Here is a 12,383-nt window from a genome sequence, read left to right as displayed (position 1 = left end):
ATGAATTGTCCTTGCACAGCAAGCGGAACTATCAGAAATGAAGGCATTAGCCACTGTGGGCTCCTACTGGGAGGAAGGGCAGGATATAAATCTAATGGATGGATGTGTGTGTGTCTGACTCATTCTTTCAAAGCTGGGGGGGGATTCAAAGACAGGACCAGCCCACCAATGCAAGCCCAACTTAAAAAATACATAGATTATTTGGAGAAAAATAAGGTGTCCCATGATTTAGTAGATTAAGCCTCCCTTGTTAAATGCAGGTTCCAACTTCTAAACCTTGAAATTTGTTGAATTGTTGCAGTGGCCTAACAGTGTGTTGAAAGCACTTTGAACTGGGCCTAGGGACAGGCCAGTAGTTGCAGTTGGTGAAGGACCAGTGCAATATGATCATAGCACTCGTTCCCAGCTAGCAATCTTGGATCTGTATTTTGAACTAGCTGTCATTTGCACAGTATAACACATAACAGTAATCTAATTTTGAGGATTCCAGAGCATGGTCAACTGAGACCGGTAGGGTTGCAACCATTGCACCAACCGAAGCTGCTATAAGCGTCTCAGTGGCAAAACTGGATCAAGGAGCTTCCCTGCACTGGGCAGTCAGACCACTCACCAAAAGCACCTCCATCTTGCCTGGACTGAGCTATGGTTTATTGGTCCTCATCCAGGCCGTTACCAGCACATCCACTGCCTCGCCTCATCTGCTGATCAAGAGGATCAGAGCTGGGCGTCTCACCCACTGCCATGACCCTGGTGTCCAGCATGAATTGGACACTGAGTCAGTCTACAGTGCCATCCTGTGTGGAGCAGGACCAGGTTCATGGCTTTGCGCTTGATGCTGGTGATCAGGAACCCACTGAACTTGAGGCTGGCTGGCAGGCAGGCAGGCGCTCCCTGGATTTGATTCCACAGCATCACGGCCCGAAAGAAGCAGAAACGGCACCCTCATAGGTGCCTTTCACTGGCCCCAAGGATCTGTGTGGAACTTGCATAATGCTCAGGGCCAGCCTGTGCATGATTTCAGACAAGGCAATTGCTTCAGGATCTTGGGAGGCCACCCTGCCTGCCTGTCTCAGGGCTAGCCTAGTCTAAATGTGGCAGTCCCCGCGGCTTTCCCACTCGGTGAGACTCTGGCACAGCACTCTGAGGAAAGGGAGGGGGGGCTCTTGCCTTCTCTCTTCCACATTGTCCCCCCCAGATCACTTTAAATCTGCTTTTGCTGCTGCTAAAGTTGTAGCAGCGCCAGCCTGCTTGCCCTCCTCGCTCTCTGAGGAAGGAGGGTCCTTCAAGCAGCATTTGAGACTCTCCTTCCTGGCAGTATTACCCACCCTTTGGCTGCAGCAGTTGTGCCAACAGCCTGCGGCAGAAGGATGACCATAAAGGACTTTATTTACATTTGCATTGGCAGGGTACTTTTTTAAAAAAAAGTCACTAGCTCAAGAATAAATACAGCGCACATTTCCCGTGGAGAAATGCCTGCGTTTGAAAGAACCTGAACTCCCATCTTGGCTGCTGTCTTTCGTTTCCAGCTGGACTTGCTACTGCCCAGCCACAGCTATACCTTTTCAAATCCTGGGTTCCTCCATGGCTGAGGGCAATTGTGTCTTTGTTTTTGCAGGGACCTGCTCCATATTGGGAGCCCTTTTTGGATCCCAGGAAAATAGGAAGCTGTGTGATACTGAGTAAGACCATTGGTCCACCTAGCTCAGGATTGTCCACACTAGGGGCAGCTGACATGGTGCCTTCCAGAAGTTGTTGGACTTCATCTCCCATGAGCCCCAGCTAGAATGGCCGATGGTCAGGAATGATGGGAATTGTAGTCTGGAGGGCACCACATTGGCTACCCTTGGTCTACCTGACAGGCAGAGGGCCTCAACAGAAGTAGTTTCCTACCTGGAGAGTCCAGGGATTGGGACCAGGGACATTCTGCATGCCAAGTAGATGGTCCACCACTGAGTGGTGGCCCTTCCCCAAAGGGCCCCATAGCTGTTTTTTTCTCAAAAATTAAAAGCGGGCAGGCTAAGCACTCTTGTTTAAAAACATGACAGATGTTACATGTAGTGTAGCCCTGAGCGTTCACACCCTGGCATCACATTTCAAGAAGGCAAACATACAGAGACTGATATACCAGGCTCAAGGGTCAGAAAATATGTATGTATAGAACATATGGTGTAGCACAGTGGGGAGGAGAGCCTGGCTGGGAGTCCAGAGTCTGTGAGTTCAAATCCCAGCTCGTGTCTCCTGGGTGTCAAGAGCCAGCTAAAGATCATCCCCACAGTGAGTGGCTCAGGGTTACGTGCCCTGCCACCTGTGCAGCCGTGGGCAAGCTGCAGAGTCCCAAGGAGCCCAGTCGTCCCCCAGCTGGCACTTGCCGACAAGGAAGGGGCTGGCTTGTGCAGCTGTGGCAAGCTGAGCAGGCCCTGGCCAGCTGGGGAGGACTAGCCTCAGAGGGAGGCAATGGTAACCCCCTCTGGATACCACTTACCATGAAATCCCTATTCATAGTGTCTCCATAAGTCGGGATCGACTTGAAGGCAGTCCGTTTCCATTTCCATGTATGTATGTGTTTATGTGTTGACTTAGATTTCTTACCTGCCCTTCACCATAAGATCCCAGGGTGGGTTACAACAATGTGAAATAAGAGCCTTTCCGTAGTGAGAGTGCATGTTCATAATTCAGGAGTTCTTCTGGACCCAGCTTTGACCCTCAGTGTCCAGGTGTGTTAGACGTGGCTGGGTGTGCCTTTGCGCAAGTTAGGCTGGTGCAGCAGCTATGTCCATTCCTGGAGATTGCAGGTGCAGTAAGGCAGCCAGATGCAACAGAGGACAGGGCCCCTGCTCCTTCAAAGTTGTATAGAAGTGGGATATTCAACAGGTCTACCTTGCCATGCAAGTTGCACCTACTGAAATTCCTGCTTCGCCACAACTATTAAAGTTGCAGGAGCCCTGCTCTCTTTCTCAAAATCTGGCCATGGTGACACATAGTTAGGGGTAAAAAAAGGAGACAAGCTCTGGTGCTACCATAGATGATTTATTAACTGCTCTACACATTTCAGAGAATATAGCTCCTTCCTCAGGGGCGAAAAACAAAAACATTCAATGGGACAGAATTAATATCATACAGACAACACCATGGTCATTGATATGAACATACTTTTACAACAATCCAAAGATCACCTCCATTGTTAAAGCTTAACTTTCTAAAAAACATGTTTTATTGCAAGTGGTTGCATCCGCAATCGCACAGCATAAAATACTACTGTGCCCTGACCTTTAGTTAGATAAATAGCCTAATTGCTGTATTTCACCACTGTATAGCCATTGACAACTCTTAAAGGTAAAGGTGTCCCCGCACTTGTAGTGCGAGTCGTTTCCAACTCTTAGGGTGACGTCTTGCAACGTTTACTAGGCAGACTGTATATATGGGGTGGGCTTGCCAGTTCCTTCCCCGGCCTTTCTTTACCCCCCAGCATATGCCAGGTACTCATTTTACTGACCACGGATGGATGGAAGGCTGAGTGGACCTCGACCCCTTTTACCGGAGATTCGACTTCTTCCTTCCATTGGAATCGAACTCTGGCCATGAGCAGAGCTTTGGCTGCATTACCGCCGCTTACCACTCTGCGCCACGGAGGGTCTTTTTGACAACTCTTAGCCCCCCCCCAAAACAAACATGGTGGCACATACACTGGTTACATTGGCTAAATCTTTCATATTTATGAAGGCTTTGGGATGTTGAGTGTTAATCTCCTATGTTTTTAAACTTCAACTGCTGGGAGATTTTTAATTGTTTTAATCGTTGCCTTACTGTTTTCAGCCATATTGTCTTTGTTCTTGATAGTCACCTTGAGCTCATTTAGAGGTACGGTGGCCATGTGTCCTACTTTACAAAGGGCAGCCCTCTCTTTGGAGGGCTCTCGGAGAAAAGTCCTCTCTTTGAAGGTCTGTTCAAGTCCAAGAACAAGGGAGTGCTGAGGGGTGGGGCGGGGGGCTTGAAGTTGCTCATCCGCAGTTAGCACCTGGACAGCAGCTGGAGCAGGCACACAGCAGGTCACCCGGTCACTAGGGAGAGATGCTTTGTAGTTCTGTTTACATTGTAGAAATTATTTTTAAATTTGCATCTCTAAATAAAAATTAGCAACTGCAAATGTTATAGGAACCCATGTCGTCTTTTGTCCTGTTATTTTGGCAAGACGCAAGTGGCCACCCTGTTTGGTGGACAATTGAGATCTCAGTGTTGTAACTGAATACATAGGTGCCTTTGGAGTATTATTGTGTTGCCTTTGGGTCCCCAGATGTTCTTGGACTTCAACTCCCATCATCCTCAGCCAACTTAGCCACTCATCAAGGGATCATGGGAGCTGTAGTCCAACAACACCTGGGAATCCAAAGTTGAAGACAACTGCTAGAGATAGTTTAATTACATTTTAATTATAACTTTCTATATGTTTTTCTTATGTGTTTTCAGCTGTATTGGTTTTAATTTTTGTAAGCCACCTTGAGTCCCAGTTTTAGGAAAAAGGCCGGATATGAATGAATGAATGAATGAATGAATGCCTAATGCTTGTCAGTTATCTCAGGGTCTCTCTGCACCCACTAGCCTGAACACTGGAAGCCAGGAGCAGGGTTTTTTTTCTTAGTGGGTAGCTGTGTCCTTGCTAGAACACAGCCAACATCATTTATGTTTTCCCTTGGCACAAGTAAATAGGCTAGAGATTTCCTTTGATTTCTTTCTAAATGGAAGCTGAGCATCCAAGGCAGGGACCTGGAATCTCCTTGAAGGGCAGCTGCCCCCCCCTGCCCCCTGCAAATGGCCCTGCATTTGGGAGCACAGCACCGTGCAGCATGTCCTTGTGCACTCAGATTGCCTCTCCATTTGCGCAAGGGAGGTAGAAGTTCTCTCTCTGGAACTGAACTTTGCTGACCGGAACATATGTGCAAACACGTTGACACCCATCACGGGACTGAATCACCAGGCAGTAAAAGGACTCTGCACTCCCTTAGACTTTTGCACATAAAAGTGAGGGCAGGAAGATAGGCCATGTTTACATTTTATTAATATTACAACTAAAAGGACACCGAATGACATTTTTCTCTTCCAATTAGCATTCCGTGAGCACTTTTTAAAGTTATGGAGAAGCTACATCCAGAAGTATGCAAGAGTGAAAACAAATACAGTTAGCTAGAAGATGGAAAGTCTTGGGAGGACCATTTGGCATCTGAATGGTACCAGCAAATATAGACAATAGCTCTTATGGAGAAATTAACATAAAAAGTAAAGAACAGGAACAATTTGAAAAGGGACAAAAGAGAAATGCCAGGCAACGTGGTTTAATTGTATTCGGCATGGATGCGGCACAAAAAGAGCACAACTGGCAACCACCATCAAGGGATGAACCCCTACAGAATGATTGTAAAAGATGACACTGCTAAGATAATGAAAATAAGTCCTAAATGATAGTACACACTAGGGTTGCCAGGTTCCTGGCCTAAGACTGATTGTGTATCTTTAGGAGAAGAGAAAGTCAGCCAAGTGCAGGTGTTCTTGCAAAACTGTAATGAGAAAAACCACAAGGTGGAATTCTCTCTTCCCCCTGCACAACTTTTAAGGATACAGAAGACCTCTTGGTTGCCAGGCCCAGCCTCCAAGAGCCATTCTGTGTCTTTACAAGTTGTGCAGGGGGAAGGGAGAATTTCACCTTGTAGTTTTTCCCATTACTGTGTTGCAAGAACACCTGCACTTGGCTGACTTTCTCTCCTCCTAAAGATACACAATCAGTCTCAGGCCAGGAACCTGGCAACCCTAGTATGCACACTGATATGATGTAATACATTTACACCCACAATGCTCTTCTTCATTTGTCAATATGTACTATGAATTGTACTGTTCTACGTTTGTATGTTTTACAAAGGCAAATAAAAATAATTTTAAAAGATACATTTCTCCCCCAGTTTGGGAATAAACTGCAAACTGTACAGCCATTGAGCCATATTCTGATTTGACCCTTTTGCAAACCCTGGAGCAGGATCACATGTCCAGGACAAGGTGTGCTGGCTTGCCAGTGCTGATTCATGGTTGCTTCACCCAGTGGGGAGAAGGCAATACACTTATACGTTTTAGCGCCTCAAGGAAAACTTTGCCACGCCCAACAGAGGCCTCCTTGTTCTCAGGGAAAGGGCCGTGGCTCAGTGGCAGAGCGCATGCTTTCCATGCAAAAGGTCTCCAGCCCCTGGCATCTCCAGGTACAGCTGGGAGAATACTTGCTGCCTGGGTTCACATGAAGCACTAAGCCATGGTTCAGTTATAGCATCATAGAATAGTAGAGTTGGAAGGGGCCTACAAGGCCCTCAAGTCCAACCCCCTGTGCAATGCAGGAATCCAAATCAAAGCATTCCTGACAGATGGCTGTCCAGCTGCCTCTTGAATGCCTCCAGTGTGGGAGAGCTCACGACCTCTCTAGGTCATTGGTTCCATTGTCGTATGGCTCTAACAGTTAGGAAGTTTTTTCTGATGTGCAGTCAAAATCTGGCTTCCTGTAACCTGAGCCCATTATTCTGTGTCCTGCACTCTGGGACAATTGAGAAGAGATCCCGGCCCTCCTCTATGTGACAACCTTTCATGTACTTGAAGAGTGCTATCCTATCTCCCTCAGTCGTCTCTTCTCAAAGCTACATGCCCAGTTCTTTCAGTCTCTCCTCACAGGGCTTTGTTTCCAGTGCTCTGATCATCCTTGTTGCCCTCCTCTGAACCTTTTCCAGTTTGTCTGCATCCTTCTTGAAGTGCGGAGACCAGAACTGGGCACAGTACTCAAGATGAGGCCTCAAGATAACCATGGTTAAAGATGATTGTCCAAACCTAGCCCCGCAGCTTAACTATGGTTTATAAACCATGGTTAAGCCACACCCATTAACCAAGGTTTGTTGTTGGTTCATAACATTGACCTTAGCTTAGTGTTATGTGCGAACCCAGACCCATTCTCTGCCTGTCCTACCCCACCCCCCCACCCCCAACTATGTACTGGAAAAGCAAGGAAAGTTTGAAGGGGCTGCTATGGAATGATGCCTACTGAAGCGACTGATGGAACGTGGTTCAAAGTGAATTTAAGTACTTTTGTTGCAAGAGTATACCGTAGCACTTTCATCACAACTGTGAAAACAGTAAGGAGAACAAAACCAGTACACTAATGAATAACAAGCACTATAAAAGATTGCAGTTTGAGAAAAGGCAGAGGGGAATCAGGACTGGTACAGCACTTGCTAAGAGCTGCCAAGGTTTCCACACCCTCTCCACCCGTCTGTCCAGGGGGCAGCCAGTAGCAAGCTGACAATGTGATGTGGTCAGCGCTTGGAAGATTACTTTTTAAAAGTAATAAATTACAGTTACAGTTACATGGCCCCAAAAAAGTAGTAATTACCATTACAATTACAATTGCTCTGAAAGTAACTGATAACTTTACTTTTACGCAAAAGTAATTGCTACAATTACATTTTAGTTACTTTTTAAAAAATGCCTACAAGGTGCAGGCCTTGGCTGCTGCACATCTAAGTAGCCTAAAACACACACACAGAGGGTAGTAGAATAATGTTTTTTATCCGTAAGATGAACAGAATGGAATAACAGAATCTCACATCCCCTCACCTCACCCCAGCAATGATTATACCCCAACACACATTTTTTTATATATATATATATTGCTTCCAGCTCTTTTCTCCTTCCACTCCTGTCAATTTTAAAACCATTGTTTTCTCCACCCCGTCTCGCTCTCCACCTCTTCCCTTGTTGCCTCCTAAGCACCAAAAGAGCACGAGGGAAGAGCGACGCTGCACAGAAGCCCAATTTGAAGCACATGATTTTTATTCACAAATCAGAGGAGCAGAAGGCTTCCCCTGCTCCCCCCCAAGTAATGCACAAAAGTAATGCTGGAAACATTACAATTACTCCTCAAAAGTAATGAAGTTACTACTCGTTCTATTACCAGCAAAATGTAATGAAGTTACTCATTCGTTACTCAAAAGAGTAATGAATTACAAGTAATTCATTACTTGTAACTAGTTACTTGCAAGCTCTGGATGTGGTGAGGCATTGCCAGTGTAAAGGCATCACAAATGTGTTCAGAATAACATGCAGGAGTTGTGGAGAAGCTGAGGCAATGGTGGTGGTGAAAGAAACCTCGCTTGTGAAGCCACGGTTTGAATGACTGTCTGCAAGATGCCTTGGCTTTAACCACGGTTTATAAACGTTAAACATGGCTTAGTGTTATGTGCGAATGAGGCCCCTGTCTGAAACCCTAGAGGGCTGCTGCCAGTCAGTGCAGACAGTTCTGAGCTAGATGGACCAGTGGTATGACTTGGTATAAAATATCCACCTCCAGGCTCAGATAGTACACTGAATGGAGGATAGAGTTATCAGTGGCTGCTTGGCACGATGGCTATGTCTTACGTCCTCTGTCGGAGGCAGGATGCTTCTGAATACCAAGCGCTGGAAACCACAGGAGGGAGGAGTGCTGTTGCACTCAGGTCCTGTTTTTGGGCTTCCCATAATGGGCATCTGGTTGGCCACTGTGAGGACAGGATGCTGGACTTAGTGGGCCCCCTTTGGCCTAATCCAGTGGGCTCTTCATCGGGTCTAATGCCACCCGGTTCTGCTGTCTGGAGGGCCATTTCCCCTTCACTCATGGTAAGGCCTCTTCTAAATATCCTTGTCAACTGGCCAGGAAAAAGAGCAATGGCCTGGTTATTAACTTATTTATCTTGCTTTTGAATTAGTTGGCAAGTGCTTGGGGGCCTTTCCCCCTTTGGGTTTAACTGCCTGCCTGGGATAAACAGTGTTTGGTCTGTCCTGTCCTTGGATCCACCAAACACTGGTGCTGCCTCCCCCAGGCCTCCTGCCAGCCCCTGGGTTTCACCCGTTGGACCCAGAGGGCTTTATCCTTGGGGTCTACCCAGAGTTCTCAGAATTTATTTATTTTTATTTCAAGAATTGGCAACCCTACCCAAGGGTGGTCCAAAGCATTTTGCTGCCTGAGGTGGAACAGCAACTGGAATAGCCCTGGGCTCCTTCTAGGAGGAAGGGCAGGATATAAATTTAATAAATAAAGAATACAAATAACTAAGTGGTACCCTGCTCCCTCCTCGAGTCAAGATGCAGAGCTCCCCATGCCACTTAGGCTGAGTTGTTTGGCACTTAAGATAGAAAATCCAGCAAGCGTCTCTCCCCCATTCTGGCACAAAAAAAGATAATACATTAAATAACTAACCGTTTGCTGCCCATACGCAGCACCCAGGCCACCTTACTCACTCTGCCTAACAGTAGGGCCGGCCCTGACCTTGCCTCCATGTAGAGGATTCAGGCTGGATCCTGCTTGTAATATGCCACTATAAATGCTAAGGTGGTGGTGGCCAGACTAGGGACCTCCCACTCAAGCCAGGTTTGCCAGGTGCTCTCCCTACAATCCTTCGAAGCAGGGGAGGTCTTCAGATGCTGCTGGACTCCATCAGTCAGTGATGACGGGAGTTGTGGCCCTACTGGGAGGAAGGGTGGGTTATAAATTAAATAAAGAATAATAAAGGAATAATAACATCTGCTTTTTAGGCACTTAGCACAACCAGTCCTGTTATCATGAACCTGGAATAGCATTTAGGTGTTTTTATGGTTTTTTCTCCTTGAAATTAGTATTGATTCTTGGCAGCTTTTTTTCTACTTTTTTAGAAGGTTTTTTCTTTTAAAAAAAGCATCCTTTACAATTTATTGTTAGTGCCTGCCTTGAGACTTTAGTGATATGGTGGGATATAAATTTAGAAAAGCAAGCAAACAAGTTAATTTATTTTGACATTTATTCACAGGCCATTAACAAAGTCCACTGGGTGGTTCGCACCAAATCCAAACAATAAAATATAACAGTTACAAACAAAACGTTAGAACAGTACAAGAGGTGTGGGGCATCCTTGGCCCTCCAGCTGCTGCTGAACTACAGCTCCCATCATCCCCAGCAAGCATGGCCAAAGGCCAGAGATGATGGGAGGAGTTGTTCAGCAACAGCTGGAAGGCCAAAGATTCCCCACACCTTTGGTACAACAACCCAGCATAAAAGCATTCTACAGCAGTTAAAACTCAGCCAAAAGTAATTCATTCCAGTTACTAACACAGAGATTTGGAAGCTGTGACCTCTCCAGATGTTGATGAAATCCCTGATCATTCCTAACCACTGACAGTGCTGGTTGTGGTCCAGCAATTTCTGGAAGGTCACAGATTCCCCATCCCTGGACTAAAAGATGGTTCATGAAGGCCCAGGAGAATAAGAGGGTCTTCACCTGGTGCCAAAAAGTTGTTAGTGTAGGTACCAGGTGAGCCTCACTTAGGAGGGTATTTCATAGATGGTGGAACCTGGATAAACAAACACCTGATGACCTTGTTCTGCGGAATGTCCTGCTGAAATGCTCAGGAACGTACAGATTATGATCGAGGCTGAATAAGCACCTTTCGTTCTAGAATCAATGAGTTCTTGCATATTCTTTTGCCCCTGAAAAGCACTTCTTGACAAACTGGTTTCATTCCAAAAATAAAAGCTCACTGCAGATGGATTCTGCATGACCCCACAGTGTGTCCATTTGAAAACAAACGTAGGCGGTCCCAGCAATGGGGCGTGTATACACCTGTCCAATATGTTGTGCGTGGGCATATACCTGGTGGAGAGCGGTGGCTATAATGTCAGTGGGGCAGTGAATCCACTTGCAAGGAGCTGTCCAAGGTGATGAGCCTATTTTGGGATTAGGTGTCAGCACCTTGGACACCTCCTTGGAAGACTAGACTAAAACTCAGAGCAGATTTATTGCCCCACTGGCACTGAAGCCACCAGTCTCCACTGCGTATACCAAGATTGCAAAGGATTTTTTTCCCCATACACATGAAAGCAGTTGAGGACGAGTGTGAGCAGTTATGCACTGAGAAAACCTATGTTTCCATGCTACAAATAGGTAAGTGTGTGAGCAGCTTCAGTCTCTGGACTTGGCCTTGTATTCAATATTCTAGCAAAGGCACTCTGAGACAGATCAATCTAGCCAAATTGGCAGATTGCAAGTACACTACGGGGTACCCAACTCCCTCCCACAAAAATCAAAACACACCCCAAAAAACCCCAGCAAGGTCATCAGATAGAGGAAATTTCTGTCACATTTCTGAATAATAAGCATTCAGGTGTGGAATATAACTCCAATCAATAAAACAAGAGATTGCTAGCCAATGACTAGATAGAATAAGTTTGTGGGATGCTTATCAGTTCATCGGCTTGTCACCCTTCTGGCTCTGTTGCAAAGCAAACAATCTGTGTTGTGACCTGCTGCTGCCTGGGTTCTTCTCAGCAGAAGTGCCACGAGGCAGAGCGGCACACAGGGTGAACTCCCTTCCCCTCTGCTGGCATGTGAATGGCAGCCGTGGCCTCTGGGCTCTTTTCATTAAGACGCACCAGATCTTTCCCCCTCACTGCCAGAGCAAAAGCAAAACCCTCCTCTTTTACGAGTACTACCCTTGCTGCATGGAGTCTGCTGGGGAGAAGGGAGGGTCCTGGCTCCCTAACCAGGGTGGGTGGTTGACTGCCACAGCAGGGGAGGGAGGGAAGCAGGAGGGAGTTACTCCACCTCAGAGCACAGCACAGATGTTGCTGAACCTCACCATGCTGTCTGGGGCTGATGGGAGTTGGAGTCCAACCCCGTTCCCATTCCTGATTGAGTCCAATGTCCTGTTGCCAGCCATGGCCTACTGAAGTAAACAGCACTTCAGAAGGTGGCTGGGCAGTGTAGCACACAGTGGGGGATGAGGAAGAAGAGGCAAGGATCACAAATGTGGCAGAGACAAGCAGGGTTGGGGTTCGGTCCCTGGCATCTCCAGTCAGAGTTGGGAACGGGCCTTCCTGAAAGCTGGCTGGGGGAGCCACTGCAAGACATAGGGTGGGATGCAGGAAGCAGCAGCCGGTGGTTAAGTGGAGGGGGCTGAGATGGGGGGCAGTAGGGAGAGGCACTTTGATTGACACGACTCCCCCCCCCCAATCAAAGCAGTGGCCTGCCAGGAAAACTGCCTTGTTGTCCCGGGAGACAGTTACCATCAAGATTTGGCCCCACTGAGCGCTGCGGTCATCGGCTTGAGTGGCTGCTGCTGGACAGGACACCCCCAAACCAGCCGATGGGCATTGATGGGACTTTTTTGAGGAGGGTCTCCATGATTCCTGGTCTGAGTTAGGGAAGGAGTGGTGAAGAGGGTCTCTGTCACAGGGCGTCTTTGTGATCATCTTTGAGAGGACAGGAGCACATAATGGAGTAGTGAAATTAGCATAATAATAGACATCTGTAATGTTAGAACGGCTTGCTCTCTTAACACAATTTTTTAAAAAAAGA

Source organism: Rhineura floridana, chromosome 17 (assembly GCF_030035675.1).
Source record: "Rhineura floridana isolate rRhiFlo1 chromosome 17, rRhiFlo1.hap2, whole genome shotgun sequence".
NCBI lineage: Eukaryota > Metazoa > Chordata > Lepidosauria > Squamata > Rhineuridae > Rhineura > Rhineura floridana.
The sequence above is the reverse complement of the archived record's forward strand: the minus strand, read 5'-3'. Positions refer to the sequence as shown.